Source organism: Tachypleus tridentatus, chromosome 13 (genome assembly GCF_004210375.1).
Source record: "Tachypleus tridentatus isolate NWPU-2018 chromosome 13, ASM421037v1, whole genome shotgun sequence".
Taxonomy (NCBI): domain Eukaryota; kingdom Metazoa; phylum Arthropoda; class Merostomata; order Xiphosura; family Limulidae; genus Tachypleus; species Tachypleus tridentatus.
The window spans coordinates 148787430-148810510 of record NC_134837.1 but is presented as its reverse complement, the minus strand read 5'-3'; the positions used below and the strand labels follow the sequence as shown (position 1 = coordinate 148810510).

The 23081-nt window shown below is 34.6% G+C and overlaps 1 protein-coding gene across 6 annotated transcripts in view; it reads right to left on the bottom strand.

The window, feature by feature from the left end:
• The window catches only part of LOC143238814 (uncharacterized), a 73832-nt gene that overhangs the window by 30717 nt on the left and 20034 nt on the right, over positions 1-23081 (bottom strand). For 2 of the 6 annotated variants that reach the window (XR_013020775.1, XM_076479366.1), the window contains exon 2: positions 18874-19432. The exons of 2 other annotated variants lie outside the window; for them this stretch is intronic. The gene's annotated coding sequence lies outside the window, so the exon portion shown is untranslated. Of the gene's footprint in view, positions 1-16797; positions 17151-18873; positions 19433-23081 lie in introns of those variants that run through there. 2 more of the 6 variants (XM_076479367.1, XM_076479369.1) reach the window with 2 other exon arrangements.

Sequence of the window (23081 nt, the reverse complement as noted above, 5' to 3'; positions counted from 1 at the left end):
AGTTGGTGTAATATAAATCTCGGAAGCTATAACTGCGATTAACGCTTATTAATCGAGAAACTGCATATATTTAATCAGGCCCGGCATGGCCAGGTTGGTTAAGGCGTTCGACTCGTAATCTGAGGGTCGCGAGTTCGAATCCCGTCGCACCAAACGTCCTCGCCCTTTCAGCCGTGGGGGCGTTATAATGTGACGGTCAATCCGACTATTCGTTGGTAAAAGAGTAGCCCAAGAGTTGGCGGAGAGTGGTGATGACTACCTGCCTTCCCTCTAATCTCACATTGCTAAATTAGGGAGGGCTATTGCAGATAACCCTTATGTAGCTTTGCTCGAAATTCAAAACAAACAATGTATTTGATCAAGAACGTTAGAGAGATTTCGAACATTACAACCCTGAAGCTTCAGTGGATATTAGAGTTTTTACAAAGACATTGAATAACTTAAGAAGTGAAAAACTCATCTGCAAAGAGCTAACTAGCTGAATTGTACCTATATCAACCGTCAATAAAACATTTAATTTCAAACCACATAGAAAAGTTTATATTGTATATGAATGTGAAAAAAATCTTGTATATAAATCATTATTTGTAATAACCATTATTATAACTGGTATCATTGTTTTGTGGATTAAAATATATTTATATCAAGAAAGAAAACGTCATAAATTTGACACATTTCTATATTTAATTAATTCCTAAATGTATAATACAATTTAACTTAGTCTTATACTATTTGAAATCATAATAAGTAACAACCATGAAACACACCAGTGGATCACAGACAATTATGTTTCGGACCTGTCATGGCTAGATGGTTAACGCGCTCCACTCGTAATCTGGGGGTTGAGGCCTCGAATCCTCGTCATACAAAACATGTTCGCCCTTTCAGCCATGAAACCGTTATATTGTAACAGTCAATCCCACTTTTCGTTAGTAAAAAAGTAGCCTAAGAGTTAGCAGTTGGTGGTGACGACTAGCTGTCTTGCACCTAGTTCTACACTGCTAAATTGGAGACGTTAGCGGAGATAGCCCTCATATAGCTTTGCGCGAAATTAAAAAAAATCAAACAAACAATTATGTTTCAAAGCCAAATTTCTCTTGTCGCAAATAATTTTGTGACACTGTGACTGCTCCTTTGGCTCCTCCTGAATGTTTAATTTTTTTATACTAAATTTATTATACGGCAGCAAATGTATTAAAACAAATTTGGAGCTTCATGGCATCGTTACAGTCCATATCAGTATTTCGGTTTTGTTGCATATGATAATGGGACAACACATTTTCCAGAGCAGAGGACTCCGTCATAACACTGCTTGTTTGTTTGTTTTTGAATTTCGCACAAAGCTACTCGAGGGTTATCAGTGCTAGCCGTCCCTAATTTAGTTGTGTAAGACTAGAGGGAAGGCAGCTAGTCATCACAACCCACCGCCATACTTGGGCCACTCTTTTACCAACGAATAGTGGGATTGACCGTCACATTATAACGCTCCCACGGCTGAAAGGGCGAGCATGTTTGGCGCGACGGGGATGCGAACCCGCGACTCTCAGATTACGAGTCGCACGCCTTAACACGCTTGACCATGTCAGGCCGTATAACACTGCATTGTTCAAATTATACCACACCTCCCCTCATACTTCCCACAATTTATAAAGTGTACGAGAATCTGATTCTCTTAACATCCATTTCAACGATCCAAACGCGATCTTGCATAAATCCATGGGAAGTATATTGTTGTATGGAATAGCATAAATAACGGTTTTATTCTCCAACTACTAAAGGTATGCAACTGTTGAACGAGAGATACAGTTGAAATACTTATGTTGTTGAATACTGCCTTTTGTTTACCACAAATGGGGTAAGACTTGTTGTAAGTCTCTTTCTGGATAAATCTGGAATTCGAAATTGACTAATATTCCTTTATTTTCCAACGCCATTCAATGAAAAATATATCACCGCTTATAAATCCAGAATCTTCGATTTGTACACATCTTTGTGATTTGAGTGTATGAATATAGTTGGTTGGTTTGGCGTTTTATGGCGCAAAGCCATAAAAAGGAATCAAGGTAAAGAAAGTTTCATTTCTGAATTATAAACTTAAATAGCGTTAAATACAATGTTTATATCTACTTTACAGCAATAAGAGATAAAGTACAGTAATACGAGTTTTAAAAAACTTTCTGTTTCATAATTTTCATTATCATAACTCGCCAGTATCATTAATAGGTAAGTTTAAACTTAGCGTTAGTCGTCTGAAGTTGGCCTTTCCAGTCCTGGTTTCGAGTTCTTTGATGACACAGCCATTTTCTAATTTCATATCAAACTACTTGTACTTTAATTCGTAAAAATGAATCATATTAAAAAGGTCTAATTAATGAACTAAAAACTTAAATAGTGTTAAGAAGGTCAATGGACTTTAAAAAACTAAAAAGAACATTTGTAAGGTGAAAAGTGTCACCATCGTCAATGACATTGTCCAACGCTATAGATAAACCTTGGGACAAAATATGTCAAAAATGGTGCTGTTGTTGAGAGTTGTAACGACAATAAGAGAGTAAAATGTGGCTCATTGTGACCTGAGTGTCACACAGACAACACATTGGTGCATCAGTTCCAGATAAAAGAAAACGATGAATTAAGAAACTGTGACCAGTGCATGGTCTAGTTTGGACAACTTCCTCTTTCATATCCTTATGGAAACAAAACGACCAAAGTCCAATACAGGGTTTTATTTGGAAAAGGTTGTTCCCACATTGCTCCCCTCAAGTCGACTGCCAACTGGCACAGAGCCAAGCCTTGAATACAGGACGACCATAGTCTACGTATGGAACAGGCACAGCAGTAATAGTGCAAGAGCAGACAGACTTAGTTGCGGTGTCGGCGAGCTCGTTCCCGCGAATATCAACATGGCCTGGTATCCAAAAAAACTGGATAGAAGTAGATGTTAAGGAGAAATGGACCTGTCGGTTTTGAATATCGGCACGAACAGAGTGAGATTGTTTGTTTGTTTTTGAATTTCGCACAAAGCTACTCAAGGACTATCTGTGCTAGCCGTCCCTAATTTAGCAGTGTAAGACTAGAGGGAAGGCAGCTAGTCATCACCACCCACCGCCAACTCTTGGGCTACTCTTTTACCAACGAATAGTGGGATTGACCGTCACATTATAACGCCCCCACGGCTGGGAGAGCGAGCATGTTTGGCGCGACGGGGATACGAATCCGCGACTCTCAGATTACGAGTCTCACGCCCTAACACGCTTGGCCAGCCGGGCCTAACAGAGTGAAAATTAACGTGAAGCGATTCCAGGGCTAGTAGAGACTAAGCGAGTCAAAATAAATAGTACAAGTCGAGTACTGCTTAGCTTCTATGTCATCCATGGCAAGAGAAATGCCGTATAATTCGGCAGTGAACACAGAAACTGTGATGGGATTCTGTATGAGCCACTGAACCACATCAAACCATGGCAGAGCCCACAGAGTCATTTCATTTCGAACCATCCGTATAAATTGGAATGAAAGGATGGTTTGAAAGATGTTCAACAAATAAAAGATGGTACTTCCCATTGGGAGTATCTGCTTTTCTCAGATGACTTAAAGAAATATCACATTTGGGGATTGTAATAAGCCACGGTGGGATGGGCTGATCGGTGGATACAGCAATGCTATTCAAGAATAGAACCAATTCATACAACTGCATTTGGATACGAAAGCCAAAAGGAACAATAGCAGATCGTATGTTCTGAAAAAAGCATAGCCCACTGAGGAAGGAAAACATAACTTCAGGTGGGATTCCCACCTGAAGTTTTGAAGCATACAGTAAAGACAGTTGCAAATGGCAGAGGTGTAGAGGAGGTTCATGAAACTCTGTGTGCAAACTCTGAAGTGGGCAAGTGCGGAAAGCCCCCGTGCAGAGCCGAAACTGCTCATGATGAACAGGGTCCAGCATATTCAAGGCCGAGGTCCTGGCAGAGCCATAGACCAGTGAACCAGTCTAGTTTTGATCGAATAAGAGCACAATATAGCTTTAGCAAAAAACAGCGATCCGCTCCCCAAGTGGTGGAAGATAGAAGGATGTTCAGTGCTCTTGTACATTTTACTCGTAGCTGCTTGATGTGTGGTATAAAGATCAGCTTACAGTCAAAGATAAGCCCCAAGAACTTTGTCTCAGGGATCACAGGAAGCAAAACTTCACTGATAGGGAGTTCAGTATCAGGATGAATACCCCGTTGGCAGCAAAAGTGCATGTAAATGGGTTTAGAGATAGAGAAATTAAAACCCTTTGCTGTGGTTCACTTCAGTAAACGATTGAAAGCAGTTTGTAGCTGCCGCTCAATATACCTCATTTTCGACGACTGACATGAGATGTGAATTCAAAGTCGTCGACATAGAGCCCGTTTGCAACAGTGAGAGGGAGTTGTTCAGTGATGACACTAATTTTTATACTGAAAAGTGTGACACTCAGAATGTTCACAGCCCTGAGTCGAACCCACACGGACTTGGAATCTTCTGTCCGTTAAAAAGTTTTCAATAAAAATGGTCAAATGGCCACGTAACCCATATATATGGAGGTCTGCAAAATGCCATACCTTCATGTGGTATCGTAAGCCTTCTCAATGTCAAAGAATATCGATACAAGATATTGCCGTTTGAGAAAGGCTTCTCTGACTGATGTTTCAAGTCGAATCAGGTGGTCCATGTCGTTGGAACCCACACTAGGTGGAAAAGAGAGGAGGTTGTTTGATTCGAGGAACCAAACAATACGAGCATTAACCATCTTCTCTAAGGTCTAACAGAGACAGCTCATCAAAGCACTTGGACGGTAGTTTGAAGGAATCTTGGGATCCTTCCCAGGCTTAGAGAAAGGTAGGACAATAGCCTGGCACCAAGCATCAGGAAAACATTCCCCTGCCAAATCCGGTTAAAAACAATAAGAAGAATGAATAGAAAGAGAAGCAGGAGATGGCGCAGCATTTTATAGTGTACATCAACAGGTTCAACAATCAGCTCGAAAGGAAAGAGATAATTGCTCTGCTCGAGTCTTGATGGCTAAGAAGGTGAAATAAGAAGCAGTAGTGTTAAATATCTGTCAAAAGCTTTCACCTAGAGCATCGGCGATGCTCTGGGTATCAGCTACTTCCTGGCCATCAGAGAGCAAGATCGAGAGGGGGATACAATTATATTGCCCACTGACCTTTCAAATCTTGTCCCATATAACTTTGGAAGTAGTGGTAGAAGATATGCCAGTTGTTAACTTAATCCAAGATTCCTTCTGGCTTTGACGTCTTACACACCAAGCATGTACACGGGCCCACTGGAAAGCGATGCAGTTAGAGAGTGTGGGATATCTACGGAAAGTATCCCAGGCCCGTTTTTGAGCCTTCTGTGCCGTGTGGCAGGAAGGATTTCACCATGAACGAGGATATAGTGGAAAACGTGTCGAGGTTTTAGGAACACATTGAGCAGCTGCTTGTATAATACAGTCAGCTACTTCTGCCACACAATCATCTATTGATGGCTTACAGACTATTGCAAGATAAAGTTCTTCGAGAGCAGTGAAAGAGGGCTAGTTTGCCTGATCCAGTTTCCACCGGGGCACGCGGGTCGGGTGGTATAGACCACGGCCAGTCTCTCTCAGAATGAGAGGAAAATGACCTTGCCTCGTGGGTTACTGTCAACCTTCCATGAAAAGTGGGAGAATAGAGAAGGAGAGCAAACTGAGAGATCAATAGCAGTGAAGGACTAACTGGCTTAATTAAAATAAATATAAGAATTAGTACTGAAAAGAGAAAGGTCGTGATCTGAGAGCATACACTCTATGGAGTGACCCCTCCCTTCAATATAAGTATCTCCCCAAAGGGGATTATGTCCATTAAAGTCTATCAGTGCTTTGATGTAATCCAGATTAGAACTTAAACCTCGACAGTTCCATTGTATCAAAGTGGCCATTTTTATTTATGTGTAGGCGAATTGGGTGGAGAACCCTTCTGTTTTCAACTACGTCTTTTTTCTTTATTTGAGGGAGGTCTATCGAACTCCATGGATTCTGCCCTGGGCCGATTGGGCAAGTCTCTCTCCTTGGAAGAGGATTCCAACAACTGAGGACGTGAATGAATGATCGTTTTGTATCTTTGGGCGGGAGAAGAAGATGTACCCGAGGAAAAGCCCGTACCCGGAACCAAAGGAAAAGGATTTTGTGGTTTGCTGGAATGAATATTAGGGGCAGAGATGAGTGTTGACATTGATTCAACATTTTTTTTAACCATGGAGGTCAAAATACTTTTTATATTGTTTGAGAATGATTATTTCGGAGACATGAAGAGATTCGTCTGTACTCCTACTGTAGTAGTAGAATTAAGTGCAGCAGCATAGTCCGAGATGAAATGGTGGACAGTAACTTTTGAGCCTCAGGGTAAGTAGTTTTTTGAATCGTTTTAAAATATTACACCTCTTTTTCTTCCAACCACTTAGGACAAGAACGAAAGTGGGATGGATGAGAGCCGTTACAATCAACGCAATGAGAGTCTGTGTCACAATCATAGGTATCGTGATCCTTGCCACTGCAACGAGCACACGTCAAGGAACCACGACATAATGTCTTCGAGTGACCAAACCACTGACATTAGAAACATCTGAGAGGATTTGAAATATATGGCAGTACTTTGCAATTAAGATAATCTGCCTTGATGGTGGCAGGTGGACGTGGTGATGTAAATGTTAAAATGAGGACATTGGTCGACATCATAATTATATCTTTGCAAGCGGAGAAACTCCTTGAGTGGAGAAACCAACGAGAATCTCCGACTCTGGGATGTTCTTCAAATCCCTCTCAACAATAACTCGTGATGAATTCAAAGTAGCATGAGGTACAACCTCAATAGGTATATTCCCGATTGCCTATGAAAGCATGAGGAGTTCACTATATTGAAATGTGGATATTTCCACCAATATGTCACCAGATCGAAGCTTCTTTACTGACTTTGGAGAGTCAGCAAAGTCCCTCTAGTCCCTTCTGAATGAAAAAGGGAGACATTTGCACTAAAGGTTTGTCTGAAAGTGAATGCAATATAAGAAAATTAGGTACAACAAGTGGTACAGATGGTGAGGATTGCTGCTCAGAATCTTCGACACGTGGAAGTTTACCTATGGACTGTTTTTAACTATTTTATTTACGTTTTTACTGGGGAATTCATAGTAAAGAAAAAATGTTTCGGTACTCACTGACCCCACCCACCATGGAGCCCTACGAGGGGACGCATTACAATGTCAAACAAGGACACTGCAGCAACGCCATCGTTTCATGAGCACTATACCCAAACACCAGTATCAAATACAATGTCCACTACATCTGTTGAGAACACTCAACACTGGTACTTGGTTGACCCTAGCCCAAGTGGACCAGCCGATTGACCCTAAGGGGCCACCCATTTCCAGGAATTCAATACCAAAGTGGTGTGTTATGGTTGGACCCCTCAACCACCAGGATCCTCTCCTTTTTTGCACGAGTCGCCACACCCAGCAACAACGTTGGTGGATGTTTAGATCCCTGAGTAGGTAAACTGAAAGAACAAAACCTTCTCTGAAAGGTCCCCTCACCAAGAGGGGGGTAAGAATGTGTCGAGTTAAAAAGGATTATTACATATCATTCCCATAAGCGATCAGTTTTATGTATCCATTTGTCTCCATGTATTTGATTAAAATTTAAAATATAAATTTATATGTTGTATAGTTTTAATTTTATTTTGGAGCAATTGCTAACTGAAAGGGATTTTCACACAATATATTCTGTTTTTGAAATTTCTTAAAATTCCACCCTAAGATATTACCATTTGATGCTTTTTCAAAAACAAATTGGACCGGTATGGCTAGGTAATTAGAATGCTCGACTCGTAACCTGAGGGTCGCGGGTTCGAATCCCTGTAACACCAAACATATTTGCCCTTTCAACCGTGGGAGTGCTATAATGTGTTGGGTAGTCCCATTATTCGTCGTTAAAAGGATAGCCCAAGAGTTGGCGGTGGGTGGTGATGACTAGCTGCCTTTTCTTTAACCTTACAAATTAGGGACAACGTTACTCGTCTAACTCTACACGAACAAACAAAAAACGGCTTTCATGACGACAGAGGATTTTGCAATCTTTAGATGCACAGGGAGAACACCGTTAATCGTTTTTTACTAGGGGTCATTTTATTTCTTAATAATGTGTTTTTTCGGTTAATGGGTTATGTAACAGGGAGTAATCGTTGTAAAGGTACACATAACTGACGAAAATTCAAACGTGACAACCAGTTAAGATTTGAAATGCTAAACACTTTATTTTTGTTATTGAGTACATAAAAAATGTACTCTATATAAAAGATGAAAGTTTATCTTATTCGTATTAATAATGTTTCCTGGTGGAACAGCGGGAAGTCTACAGACCTACAACGCTAAAAACCGGGGTTCGATTCCCCACAATGTACACAGAAGCTAGCCCATTACGGCTTTATTTTAATACAAACAAATAAACAACGTGCTAAGAAAATCATCGCGTTTAACCAAATCTTTAATAAGGCTTCTGAACGAAACAGCTGTAAAGTTTCATTGAAGTGTAAGCATCCAACAGAATTATAAATTCAATATGTCTATTCTTCAGTGATTGTCACCTGCTACTTAGGAAATACACAAAACCCGTGCTCATAGGATCGTCCCATATTACTTCAGTGTTATATATCAACATTAGCATTTAACAAAGACATGTAAATATTTCTGATGCTTCTGAATTAAGATTTATATTTGCATATCTATACGATTTTAATAAAACCGTGGTATTACTTTACCGGTTGCGCAAAGTAAATTGTAAAGCAATGTTGAATAACAAACACTGTTCCTGTCATTATTTCGAGCCAACACCTCTGTAAACGCAGAGTGTAGAGACCAAAATAGGTGTCTCTGTTTTACTTTATATACATCTATCAAAGCACTTGATAAAATTCTCCGCATTCTGTTTAATGGTGCGTATAGGTTATACGGAGATCGGTAGATGAGCGTGTAAATCTTTTGCGCGAAAAGTCTCTCTATCAGACTTATTTACACGTGAATAATCTTTAGTGGAAATTTCGATACCATCTCTTTGAATAGGCAAAGGGAAGGAAAATTATTTATACCAGGTAGCAACGGCATATGTTAGCATTTTTATGTAAGGTCGAGTAAAACAGTTTCCATAACATTCAAATACCCTTTTTGTAGCAAAAGGTATCTTACTAATACGTTTGTAACTAATATTTTTTATTCTTAGCCTAACTTAGTAATTATTATACGAGTATGTAGAGATACAGAACGACAGACATTTTTCCAAATTAATTTTATGTTTACAAATAAGTTAAAGTGCAATGGCCTGTGAAAAATCAGTGGCCCAGCATCGTCAAATGGTTAAAGTGTTGGACTCACAATCTGAGGGTCGCGGGATCGATTTACCGTCTCATAAAACATACTCATCCTTTCAGCTGTGGGAGAGTTATTATGTAACGATCAATCCTGCTGTTCGTTCGTAAAAGTGCAACCTAAGAGTTGTCCGTGGGTGGTGATGACTAGCTGCTATTTCTCTAGTTTCACACTGCTTAATTAGGGACGGCTAGTGCAGATAGACCTCGTGTAGCTTTGTGCGAAATTCAAACAAACAAACATACAAACATACGTGGTAAAACGATGTTTATGCTCTTCTGTTAATCTTTCTGCTGTTGCCTTCTAATTCCATGAAAGCACGTTTGAAAAATTTCAGATGAACTTTTCAAGAAACGTGTAGCTTGGGGTGTGAAGTTTTGATACTACGATGTACGATCGCTCACATTTACAATGCTAATTTATTTTTTTTAATTTATAGAATAACCTGTTCGTTTATATGTGTTCCTTCATCTGATTTACTCTTATATCATTAATGGAGTTATCTCATTTCTCACCCTACTAGACATGTAGATATAGGGACTAACATATCATATAACATCTTTGTCACTGTAACTGCCTTTTTTACACGAAACAAAATATATTTTTTCTGTTTAGAATACACATTGCGATGTAACATATACCTTAATGTTGTACATTTAAAGCGACTGAATAATCGCAAGATGAAATACTTTAGTTTATGATATGCTTTATCAGTATCCCGACATTAAGGAAATTTCAAAACAAAGTGTATTTTATGTAAAGATGTTAAGCAAGAAATATTAGCAAACAAATAGAAACAATAGTATTAGACAAAGCAAGTCGTCAACATTAGATTACAGAAGAACAAAATGAATGTAAAAATCACAACATGCTAACATATAAACGGAATCTGTGGAATGAAAGATACATTTGAATAAATTACCAAGTTTAAGACGAATGCGGAAACACTTGCGAATTACATAAAATAAATCGTTCTCCAATTTATTAACAATAGTTTTGATAAATCTACTCATATTGACTTACTGTAGAAAATCTAGTAAACTAAATTCACTTTTCACTTGTTTCGAGAAAACTGCTATTGTTTCAAACAAATGAATTAGACCGTTGTCCAATGAATTTCAGTGTTTGACTGTAGACTTAATTGTATGACTTAGCTGATTTATTATAACATGGTTGATGTTTAACACTTCTAAAATATACTAGGACCATTAGTTTCTTGAAACTTGAATAGCGTAAGTTTTAAGATAATAACACAACTACGGTGCGATTAAAAATATATAAACGTTTGAATATAGAAGTACATGCAGATAAATCATTCAAATTTAAAACTAGTAACTAGCTACTACAGTAGAAATTAAGATTACGTACGACTATAATGTAGTGATAATTTACACCAGTCCCATAATTATTTTATATTAATTGAACATCTTCCATACTTCTAAAGGCATGCGAACATTTCCAACTGGCAGCGCTCATTAAGCTACCTATACTTAACCTCTGCTGAAGCATCATATACACTTAACCTCTGCTGAAGATATCAGTAGATCAGTCTCAACTTTATTTGATACACAGAAAATATATGAAAAATATATCAAGACAAAAAAGTGATGCAACTTTTAATATAATAACAAATACAAATAATAAACAAATTAACGTAGATTAAAAATTAAAGAGCAAGTTTTAAAACACCTGAGTTTTAGAAATCGATTTCTTTTTTTTTGTTTGACTTTATTGTTTTATAAATGGGTGCTATTACTAATTAATTAATTAATTACTAATTATTATTAATTTGTGAAATTGTATGGATGCTCAAATGTGATGAGAGGTTTTATCTATGTTGATGAACGTTAGAGTTTTTTGCTATTCCTTTTTTCTCACTTTTGTATTATCTTATCGTACGAGATGTTTGTTTTGTTTTAAAACTCCTTGATAAGTAATATCTATATTTTTAAATCATCTTTCCACCATATATAAACTACATGGCTAAAAATTCTTAACCCTCAAACGATTTAGTGTTACCCTAATGAACAGCATTCCCTGACTGCGAGTCCAACAATCTCATGTTCAAGTCCCTTTACTGCAAGGTCGCGCACCGGATTTTTACTAATTCTTCCTATTTGATCAGACAAGAACAGTTCAAAAGTTGGGAGTAGGTACGGGTTATGCGCAGATAGCCCTCGTGTTGGTTTGCACTAAGATTATCACAAACGAAAACGACAACCTAAATTTCATATTAAGAACAACACAGTTGAGAAGGTCACACTCATAGAGACCCCAGTAGGTCAGCAGTAAGTTTCTATACTTTCCCAGTAGTTCAGCAGTGAGTTTCTAGACTTATGACGCTAAAACTCTGGTTTCGATAATCGTCGCGGCAAAGCACAAGTAACCCAATTTGTAGCTTTGTGCTTGACAAAAACCAAATCAAACCGTTCTAATAGCTATAATGAAACTAAACGTACTCGAATAGATGACATTTTGTACCAAACGAAAAGAAAAAATGATGAACAAAAAATTGTAAAGTAGTGACAAATAATCCTAAAAATAACAATATAACGTTTTATCGAATGATATTTGAAAACAAATTTTATTTCTTTTCCTGGTGAATGAATGCAATAAAATATTTCTTATTATTATAAAGCAAGAATAAACGTATCAGTAGTCCGTGTAATAACGTGTTTATTTTCTGCTCTCCACAGAACAACGTTTTTAAGTGATTTTTCAGCTTTGAGGATGGCATCTATGAAATGTGCTTTTCTACGGTAGTTTTATTTGCAGCTAGTTCATTAATCATATAGAAGTATCAGAGGATGATTATCAGTTTTTTTAAAATGGAACTGACTTTAACAACATCACATACATCTGATCATAATATCAAGAAGTGATAAACACAGAAAAGCATTGATTTCACATTAATATGTTTACGTGCCAGCTGTAAAAAAAACATATTTACCGATACTACACTAGAGTTATATGACATTTCACAAGCAGTTCTCTAAAATTAATTATTTTTTCTAAGATAGTGCTTTTAGAATGAAGTGAAATGATCCGTTATGATTATTTAACATAGAAAAGCCTTATTTGTAATATTAAAATTAATAATCATACCTAAAAAGACAGGCGCGATGCTGAAAAAATAATAAAAAAAGTTTTTACAGGAAAGTCGACTCAGAATTTGAAGTGTTCTTTCTGGGTGATTGATCCATAGGTTAAAAACGTTCTTAACTGTTTAGTCAGCTTATATATATATATACATACATACACGCACACGTCCTTCGATATATGCTTAAGTATTTTAAGTTACAATACTAATACTAAAGAAAATGAAGAGTGCTTTGGTTCTATTGTTTGTTAAGCATAAACCTACACGGTGGGCTACTTTTACTGTATTCACCACAGGTATTTTGATACTAGGCTTTTAATATTATGAGCATACCGACTTACCACTAAGCCACTGGAGGTTTTTTAAAGAAAGCCGTAAACATAACTTTTATTACTAGCCAATCATTAATACAGTTAAATAAACAGTGTTTCTACTTGAATTCAGTTTCATTTGAAATTTAGTTTTTGTTTCTTTTGATTTGTTCAAACCCTCAAAAAAAGATTTAACTTGGAAGAAATCAGATGAAACTATAGTCGAACTGAATTGTTAATTTAGAGCTTCACCGTGCTGGAGGGCCTCAACAGTAAATATTTTATTTGTTTGTTGAATTTACTACAAAGCTATCAGAGGGCTATCTGCAGTAGCCATTCCTAATCTTTAAGTAGTAAGCTAGAGGGAAGATAGCTAGTAAACACTATGTGCTACTCTGTACCGACAAATAATGGGATTGACCATCGCTTACAATGATCTCAAAGCTGTAAAAAAGCAAGTATAATTACCAGGCCAACAGTAAACAAATTTTTTTTTAGTACGAAATATCAAATTATTACATTTATATTTTGATTAATGAATCGTTTTAAAACTAATCTGGTGTTGTACTTTCGATTCATGCTGTTCTTCGATCTGTCTCTTATGTCTAAAATATGCCTGCGGAGCAATGTTTTAACACTTTTGACAAATTCTAACACAAAAGCACTCGCCTCGTTTAGAGTGTTATAAATATAAAATGTTTTTATATTTACCTACTGTTTTTTTTATTTTCCAGTGTTTACAAAGCCTTTTAAAAGTGCACAACTTTGAAGAAACTCTTGTGACTAGATGTTACAGTTGGTGTAAGTTTTCCGAATCTTGAAATAGAAATACTATTAATAATAGATTAAAGAATAAGATTATTTCACAATAAAAATGTCACTTGCACAATATATATACAAATCATAAAGTACAGTTGTGAATGTGAACTCTATTCTGACATTTAGTTGCTCGTCACTTAGAACGTTGTTAGCTAATTTAATTATACCATATAAAACCAACAACAAATGATTGTGATAAATCAGCTCTTAAGTGTAGATTTTGTGGTAGCAAACTGCTCCATGTAGATAGCTTGCTCTGATCAGAAGTTAATAATATATCACAGTATCGTAAATAGTCTAGTTCTGAACGTAAGTTTCAGAATAAGACCATTTCACACGACTCCTTTACTCTACATAAGAAATATCTTTCAGTAAATATTTAAAGACGTTTTAAAACTTTTTATCTGCCACTAAACGGGATAAATATTTTGAATACCAAATTTTATCCAGTCAACTGTTACCATTTTTGCTGTTTCGTGAAGTGAGAGCTACCCGTGCGTTATTTCAAACTTCAGTCCAACTACTACAAAACGTCATTTCTGTTTGATTTATGTTTGAAAAAATAGCCCACATTACGGCCTTATTTATTTGAGTTAGATGATTAGGTAGCATATCTAGGAGAGACATTTACAAAAAAACATTATGCTAAAATATCCGAGAATTACTATGTATAACATGTGCAATGGTCAAATATTTATTAAAATCTTAATAAAGTAAGAAGAGCACTAGAAACGAATTTTCAATTTTGATAAAGCACTGTATTTATAATGTTTTACATTACTCTCATTCTTCATATAACATGACTAATTTACTTCCTAATATTTAAGACTGAGACATAATGGTTGTACTTTGAAGGCGATATGACAGTTCTTTCTTTCACAGGATATCACGTGACTTACGTACAAGAGTAATGTTACTTTGATGGAAACAATGTCACGTGATTAATGATAAACACTGCTTTGCTTGAAATAGTGTTGGACCTAAAAGCGCCAAGCAATGTGGAAGGAAGAAGAAAATGTCAAAGATAGATTGTTAGTTAAATTGATGATGAATAAGTCTTGGAAAAAAAAACAACTGAAAAAAAGGTTTCACTTTCAATTTTCCAATAATTCGAAACAAAGAGCTTCTGGGTTTTGCACTCGCTTTTCATCTTCCATTTGATCCAATAAATAATTTCCTGGGATTATACAAAAGAAACTGGGATGTTTCTAGCTTTATAAATAAAACAAGAACTTTCGTCTTTTATGCCTTAGTTATTTAAAAGATGGAGATGATCTTGATTTTTTTATTGAGAAACAAATGAGTATTAATACATTTTTACGAAAGTTGCGGGTTTCTTAGAACTACTCCAACGTTTCCTCTTCGCATCTGAAACAACCATTACCATCGATCGGAATACAACAGTCTGAACCATATATAACCATAATCTACTTTATGGAATGAAAGTAACTATAGGAAATTCGAAATTTCATGTTCAAACTATTATTTTATTTAATTTCTACATAAAACAATTAACATAGAACTATGATTTTAAGTTTAAACTCAGTGACAAAATAAGATTTATATCATGTACTATATGTATGCATATACAGATATATTAGCTCCAATATCATGCGGAAAGTTATTTTCATTTCAATTATTTGTGGTAAACTTTATTACATTATAATATTTTGTCATATAAGTGATCTAAATTTCTATTTTTATTTAGACCAATAATTTCAAGACAGTGGTAGCTTTTGTAATTCAGTTTACGTTATTCATTACCTGTTACATTTTCTAAATAATGTAACTCTAAAAAACAAAACAAAAACATAATCAACAGAGTAACACAACTGCAATATAAAACAAGTAATAATATTTATGTTCTCAATTTGATTTTTTCTTGTAATTTACGAATTAATAAAGAAAAAGAATTATACCGTGTTCAATTAATATCCATGAAATTAATACAATGTACATTTAGTGAAATAATTAAGATATTTATAGAGTTTAAATGCACTACGAAAAATAACAATTTACAATAAAAATAACTTATTTTGATGTAGTGTTAATTAGGCCACACGGACGGTTAGTGTTATATTACCAAAATTTAGTTGTTTTTGTTAAGGAAGCAGTGCAACTAAAGACATACGTCTCATATATTTTTTTAAAAAGTATGCGATAGTTAAATGTTTGATTTTTCTATTAGTTCAGGAAAAGGTTAGTTATTTTAAGTTTGGCTGTTTGTAAAGCAATAAATAACGTGAGAGCTGATCGAAGCACCATTGAAAGAACTGTATCACACTTCTCAAGCTACAAGTATTTCTTAATTTTCTTCACATTTCGACGTAACGCGATTTCGTGCACAATTTTGGAAGGTTGTCTCTCTTTTCTTTTTTATTAGCTGAAATTAAAATAATTATTTCCTTATAATAAGCAAAATAGAGTTCTGTTTGATGAATATGAATGTAGAAATACATTTTATATCTTACATGCTTGGTTACAAGCAGAAGAAAATAATCCCTAACAAAATTTCAAATTAATTTTAAATACAGATTAATATAGAAAAATCACATATGTTTGCGGGTTAAATGAAAAAATTGGGTAAAATTTCTTTGTTAATTGCAACTTGTTTCATTTTTCAAATACATGGATAACAGTGACGTAGCCAATGTTGCCAATGTCCAAGAATGCCATGATAAATTTCTACCCATAAATAAACTCGAGTAAAGAAAAATAGCTTGTAACAGTTGGGGTGGTAGCGAATTCTCAACGAACTGACCGCATCACGCGTCAGTACGTAAGTAGCTATATCATTTGGTTTATAAGATGAAATACTCCCCGTGCAAAGAAGTAGTAACCTGGATGCATTATTATAAAATATTGTTACTTTGATATGATTACATACACTTTAATGCTAGAATATTATACATTTCTTCAGCCACAAAGTCAGTCAATTATGCAAACATAACCCCAAATGAACCAGACCAAAGTACGATCTCCAGTGGGAGCATGCATCAGTAGTGCACAAGTAATTTTAAAGGCTTGTATATATCTCTGTCTAATTAAAAATATGACAATTTCTTAAATCTAAGACTCCTGAAACGTATTAGAAGACAGTTAAAATCTCAGTAAAAAGAAAGAAAGTGATAAGAGTTATAGTCAACTCACCTTAATTCAGCATATTAAAGAGGTGCTTTATCATCTTAAATGGTTGTCTTAGGCCTTTGTTCGAATCTTTAAAACGTTCGTCCAAAGCTATTATAAAAGTACTGTTTTGTCACAGATATCCCTAGTTTTGAACTAACAGGTTAACGTGAAAGCAGCTAGTTAAGAGCATTCTCCTCCATTTCTCAGGCTACTTTTGTTTTCATATTAGTGGGATTTTAACGGCTTTTGTAGCACACTCACATTCTCAAACTACGAATCACATTTTTGCGTTCACGAGAAGCGAAGTATAAACTATCAGACTCATCATAGAAACTCGCTAACCAATAGGCTAGCCAATAGAATCTCTTTATACAAAGTAGAGAGTCTAAGTGTATATCAAGACTGCTGAAATGGGGAATAAAACTTTTATTACAATAAAGTAGAGAACAACGTTTCGACCTTCGTAGGTCATCTTCAGGTTAACAAAGAGAGAGTTTGCAATTGACCGTTACCGGGTGCATGTCTTAGGAAAGAGTCATCACAAAGTAGAGAGTCACTAGCAGCCATAGAGAAATAAAAGAAAGTTTAACATGGGGATTTGTACATGGTTGACAAAATCAATACAAACGTTTAACTATAAATCGTGGGAAATAGAGGTAATATTGTTTGTTTTGATTAAATTTAAACCATTTAGACTTCATCACGCTGTAACTGCATTTCTCAGTATTGTGTAACGTAAAAATAAAAATATTTCATCGTTTCTTATCGTTAATTTTAAAGACTTTGTCTTAACACTTGCAACAGAATGTTTTCTTTTCAGTATTGATGTGAAGTGTATTTTCAAACTTTTTTTTAATCTTTTAACTCATGAAATAGAAATTTTAAATTACAAAGGTGTAGCACGGTCGGTTGTTACGAGGCAGGTCGTGAACCACTAATCAGATCAACAGAATAGCTTCGAAAACAGGAACGAATAATCGCTTATTATATTTGTAAAACTGTCTATGAGCAAAAAATTAAAATTACTCTTTATACCTGCATAGTCAATTATAATAATACGAGTAACAAAATCTATTTTATCAGTTAACTATGTACTTTAGCACTATATCTGGTTACTGCAAAATACAATTCGTAAAATATATTTCATCCTGAATATTGCAACTACCCATTTATTTAAAATGTAAATAATTATAGAGTGTTGCTGGTGAATTAGATATAAAATATCTGTAATAAAAATGGCCAGAAAAATTATAACAGTGATTTGTTTTTTGGTGTTTAATCAAAACACGTTCATTCGTTATGAACGATAAAGTTATTTGATTTTCAGGCTTCTTTCACAAAATCTTTATCTGAGCAGATCGAACCTATGAAATTTGTAAGCCACAATTTATTGCCGCTGCACAAAATACATTTATTAGCTTAAAAGTTTGTTTCGTATGTAACACTTCTGAGCAGTATTGTATACTATGTAAGGTAATTAACGAGGGACATAAAGTCAATATGTTGCGTAAGAGACTCGTGTCTGTCTGTGTTTTAATATCATTAAATACTAAGAAGAAAGTAAATTTAATTTACAAGTTGATTTTTGAAAGTGGAATAAATAATTCATTTACTAGACGTTTATTTGTTTGTGTTGTTGTGTTATGTCTTACATTTTGTTGAGAGTTGCAGTTTGTTTAAAATTTACCAAGGCAGATAATGAATTATTCTCGAAATACTGATTTGTGTTCTGTTTTGTCGGGTAATTTAAAATGTACCTCTATATACAAATGATCAAATTGACACGGCACAAAACTTGGATGACGGGTGTTGCGTGTTATAATTTATTTCGGACGACTCTCAGATTTGTTATGTTACTTATATTAACATATTACTATTTCAAATAACCGAAAATTTAAATTATAATTTAGTAGTTAATTAACTGTTAATATGCATCAAATTTGCGGTGTTTGCCAACAAGACTGATACACGCAATTTTCTTTTTTAACACAAGTATATTTTAATATATAAACATAGAAACAATACAATTTGTAATAACGGTTATTACAAAGAGTTATTATAAGTAATGATTTATATACAACAGATTTATAAACTTACCGACAATACGGTTTAGAACTGAATATTTTATCGACGATCCAAGTCTACGACGAGAACATTAATTCTGAGTTGATATTGCCACATCTCGCTTAAGCTAGCTGGTTCGGTTGGCATCACACTGATTACAAGCTCACTTCTTACTGAGGAAGATATTTAATTTCCATGTAGAAATAATAACGTCCGAGGTAATTCTCTGAAGTTGAACGGTTTGTAGTGTTCAAAATCTATAAATGTTCCTGGTCCAATTCTGTAGTTTTACGACTAATAGACGTTAGTCACAATTATAGATTACTAGGCCTATAGCACACTGACTATAGTTTAACAATAATAATAACACGAATAATAATCTCTTGTCGTGGCGCGTTGCTTTTATACAAATGACGCGAGTTTCTTGAAAGTTCACTTGGCATCAGTACTGCAAATCATTAGTATTACACACACACACACACACACCTAGTACATTGTTGATTATTTCTTTCAAGAACCTTCTACAAATTCCGAGAACAGGTGGGACTTGCGCAATACGCAGCCAACAATATACGTCACAGGCAAAAACAAACTATACAAAAACAAGCGTAGGCATTAAAATAAATGTACAACGGTAAATCCGTTACATAGGAAACTATGACGTTACTGATATAACTTGGGAGTATAGAACATAAAATATAGATTTATGTATATAACAATATGAAATTTGATCACTCTTGGTCAATATAGTAAAAAACAGGTGTAACTATTCTGCATTTTCTATATAATAACGACATTTACTAATTGCACTTCAACAGAGAATTAAAATTTGAGTTGCTGAATAAATAATGCATTCTAATTATATGTTTGTCACATTACACTTCCTTCTATCTAAAACTTACTTTATTAAATACAATATACCAAATTACAGTTTAAGTTTGATTTTATATAGGTTCACATATTTCAAATATTCGCGTATTTCTTACCTGGGATAAAAGTTTTCCTCGTTTGTCGCATGCTATTCTTGCATAAAGATGAATAAACTGTGCATAATGACATAGAAATTCGATTCTATGAAGCAAAATCTAAACTTAACATTCGAAAGTTATTAAAAACGAAGTAAATTCTAAACTGATTCCTTCCGGACTTTATTTGTTCGGAGTACAATCATTGATAACAACGTTTCGGTCAGCTTTCTACTGACCTTTCATAGTCAATGTTTAATGAAAGTCAATATAAATTTCAATATGAAACAAGTTCATCGAAACGTTATCTAAAAAATAAAAAATCGACTTAAATCAACCATAGCGTAAAACGAAGAAAGTTAATATTATTTAAAAAAAAATGGTAAGTTTACCAGACCTTCTTCTAACCAAAGACCAAAGTTCTCAAAAGTTTCATACTGGATAGGCGAATTTGGGGAAAAATTTAAACTAATCTCTTTTTATAGTCTATAGATGTGTTTTTCGAACAATGAAAACAAAAACATATTGTTATTATTACGTTTACTCGAAGAATATTTTATTTACAAGCAATAACTCCATAATGGTGATATGCAAATATTTCTTTGTTGTTGTTTTATTATTGTTTTCGGAAATATAAGATAAACATTGTTTAAAAATCCTAATAACGTTTTATTGATAACTATACAAAATCCACTCCATGTATAGGCTATTCGTATACGCTAATAAACACTATAACTTATTTCTTAACAAAACGTTAGTTTATAATTATTTTAAAATTGCTTTAGTCTTTATTATTCTCCTACTGTCTTGTTAACCTGAGAGATGTAAGAAACTAAATACGACTTATTCATTAAAGAAACTGGATTATCGACCTCTCTTTCTTTATCACGTTTTTCGCTGCATCTCCTAAATGTTATTAGTCCTTTTCCCCTTCTTGAGGCAACCAAATGGGTGATACAGCCACTATTATAATCCTCTTATGTACAACATTCTCCCGGCTTATTCCGTATTTATTTTATTGTTCTTGGCTTGAAAAGTAGTGTTTAAATACGAATAGAAATAAAAACAAAAAGTTCAGGTGAATGTATTTACACGGTAATTTTTAGTTAGAAAACACACCTTTCTAGAAAATTAAAATATTGAAAATAACTATGGTTTTTTTCAAAGATAAAATGAACAAGACTAACCGCAACCATGGTATCTTCCAGTTCGATTTTAATCCGATTACCATACATTACAAAATTTAGAGCCCTACAGAGGAAAGATACGGATTGAAATGTTAAAAGAAAATGATAGCTGAGAGGATCTAGCCTGTAGAATTACTGGGATATTTATCTCATGTCCTGATTTTTTTCCCTTTATTATTCTTTTATATATATATATATATACATTTTACAGTAGAAGTTTTGATATATATTTAAATTTTAACTTTGACAGATATTATTGGATAAATTCTTAGAAAGATTATGAATGTAGCCACAAAAATGTCTTCATATCACGATGTCCTAGCATGTATAGTATTTAGTTTATAAAATATTAGACTCCTTTAATGACAGTTGAAATCATCTTTACCTCCAAGCGTAACTCATTTGCTTAGTTCATTGTACATTTGAATTGTGCTACACAATGAAAAGTGACTGTTACAAACATAATATTATATCAAATAAAGTTTCACATAAGGGTTAATTTTACGTTTTTATATTATCAATCTTTATTTCTTTCTTGTTTAGTTTTATTAAAATAATTCATTACAAAAAATCACCAAGCCCGGCATGGCCAGGTACGTTAAGGCGTTCGACTTGTAACCCGAGGGTCGCGGTTTCGAATCCCCCTCACACCAAACACGCTCGCTCTTTCAGCCGTGGAGGCGTTATAATGTTACAGTCAATCCCACTATTCATTGTTAGAAGGGTAGCCCAAGTGTTGGCGGTGGGTGGTGATGACTAGCTGCCTTATACTACAAAATTAGGAACAGCTATCGTTTTAAAGAATTATGGTAAAATAAAATATATTTTTTACCATAGACTGCTAATCAAATTTTAAAATACTGGAAACTAATAATTTTAATACTCTGACCTCCATTATTCTGAATAGTGTAATGTGTACACTCTAGAAAATAGGAACTAAATGAAAAAATGAAACTAATACCTTAAATAGCCTATAATATTCAAGAAATGAAAAATTTAACCTGAGATAAAATGCAACAAAATCAAGTTTCCTAGACATACAACAACAGTGGAAGAAAACAGATGATCACAAATGACTGAAGTCAATTTTAAGAGGCAATTACCTTTAATATGCATATACATAAGTTATTGGTACTGTGGGATTCCGTGGTATCATGCACCTACAGATACGTAATAAAAAATACCTTAGGAATATACATCTCAGAGAAAAATTAGAAGTTTTATGAAATATTTTATTTCCTCGTGAGTATATTATATTAAGATTACTTCTAATGCAAATCAACAGGTCACGTACCAACCACAACAGTTATAAAATCGCGACAAAACTTTTTTATCAGAACTACATTTTGAAATATATAGTGATATGTTACCAAAAAAAATGGTAGTTGTAGTTTTCAAGAAGTACATGTAAGAGCTCGATTTGATGAAATCTGGTGATACAATCAGATAAAAAAGATGTGTTCAAATAGGGGACTTACTATTTTTAAGAAAGATATATTCTTCTTATTAAATGATATTGTAAAACAAGGGAATATCGATGAACTTTGGCACAAGGCATTTACAGAAAGAGATAAGCAACAAGTCGTATCTCAGCTGTAGTAAGCAAAGTGTGGTGTATTTTAATAGATGAGACTCCATGAACGCAAAGGTTAGTGAAAAAGGCCTTCCACGTAATTTAAGCAATAGTACGTAACATAATCAAGAAAGATATCTATATGGAAAAGCTAGAAAAGTGACATGCACTGAAGTTTCTTCAATCGTATATCTGTTCAACCATCACATTTCTCAATCAGAATAAAACAGGTATTTTCTTCTAAAGACATGCCAGATTTCTGTGCGATCTGACGCTGGAATCCCAATGCACTCGTACAATAATCGGGATTATGGAAAGCCGCAGGATGGAGAAGGTGTGCTTTGAACCTGACAATATTACGACGAAGCCTTATGCAGGTCGTGCATGACTGAATATGAAAACATGGACCGTAATGGCATGCTAAGGCTTCAATATGATTTTAATATAACGTACTACCTTTTCTAGTGATGGCAATAAAACACACAGGCCTCGTAAGAAAGGTCACACTTCCTAAAT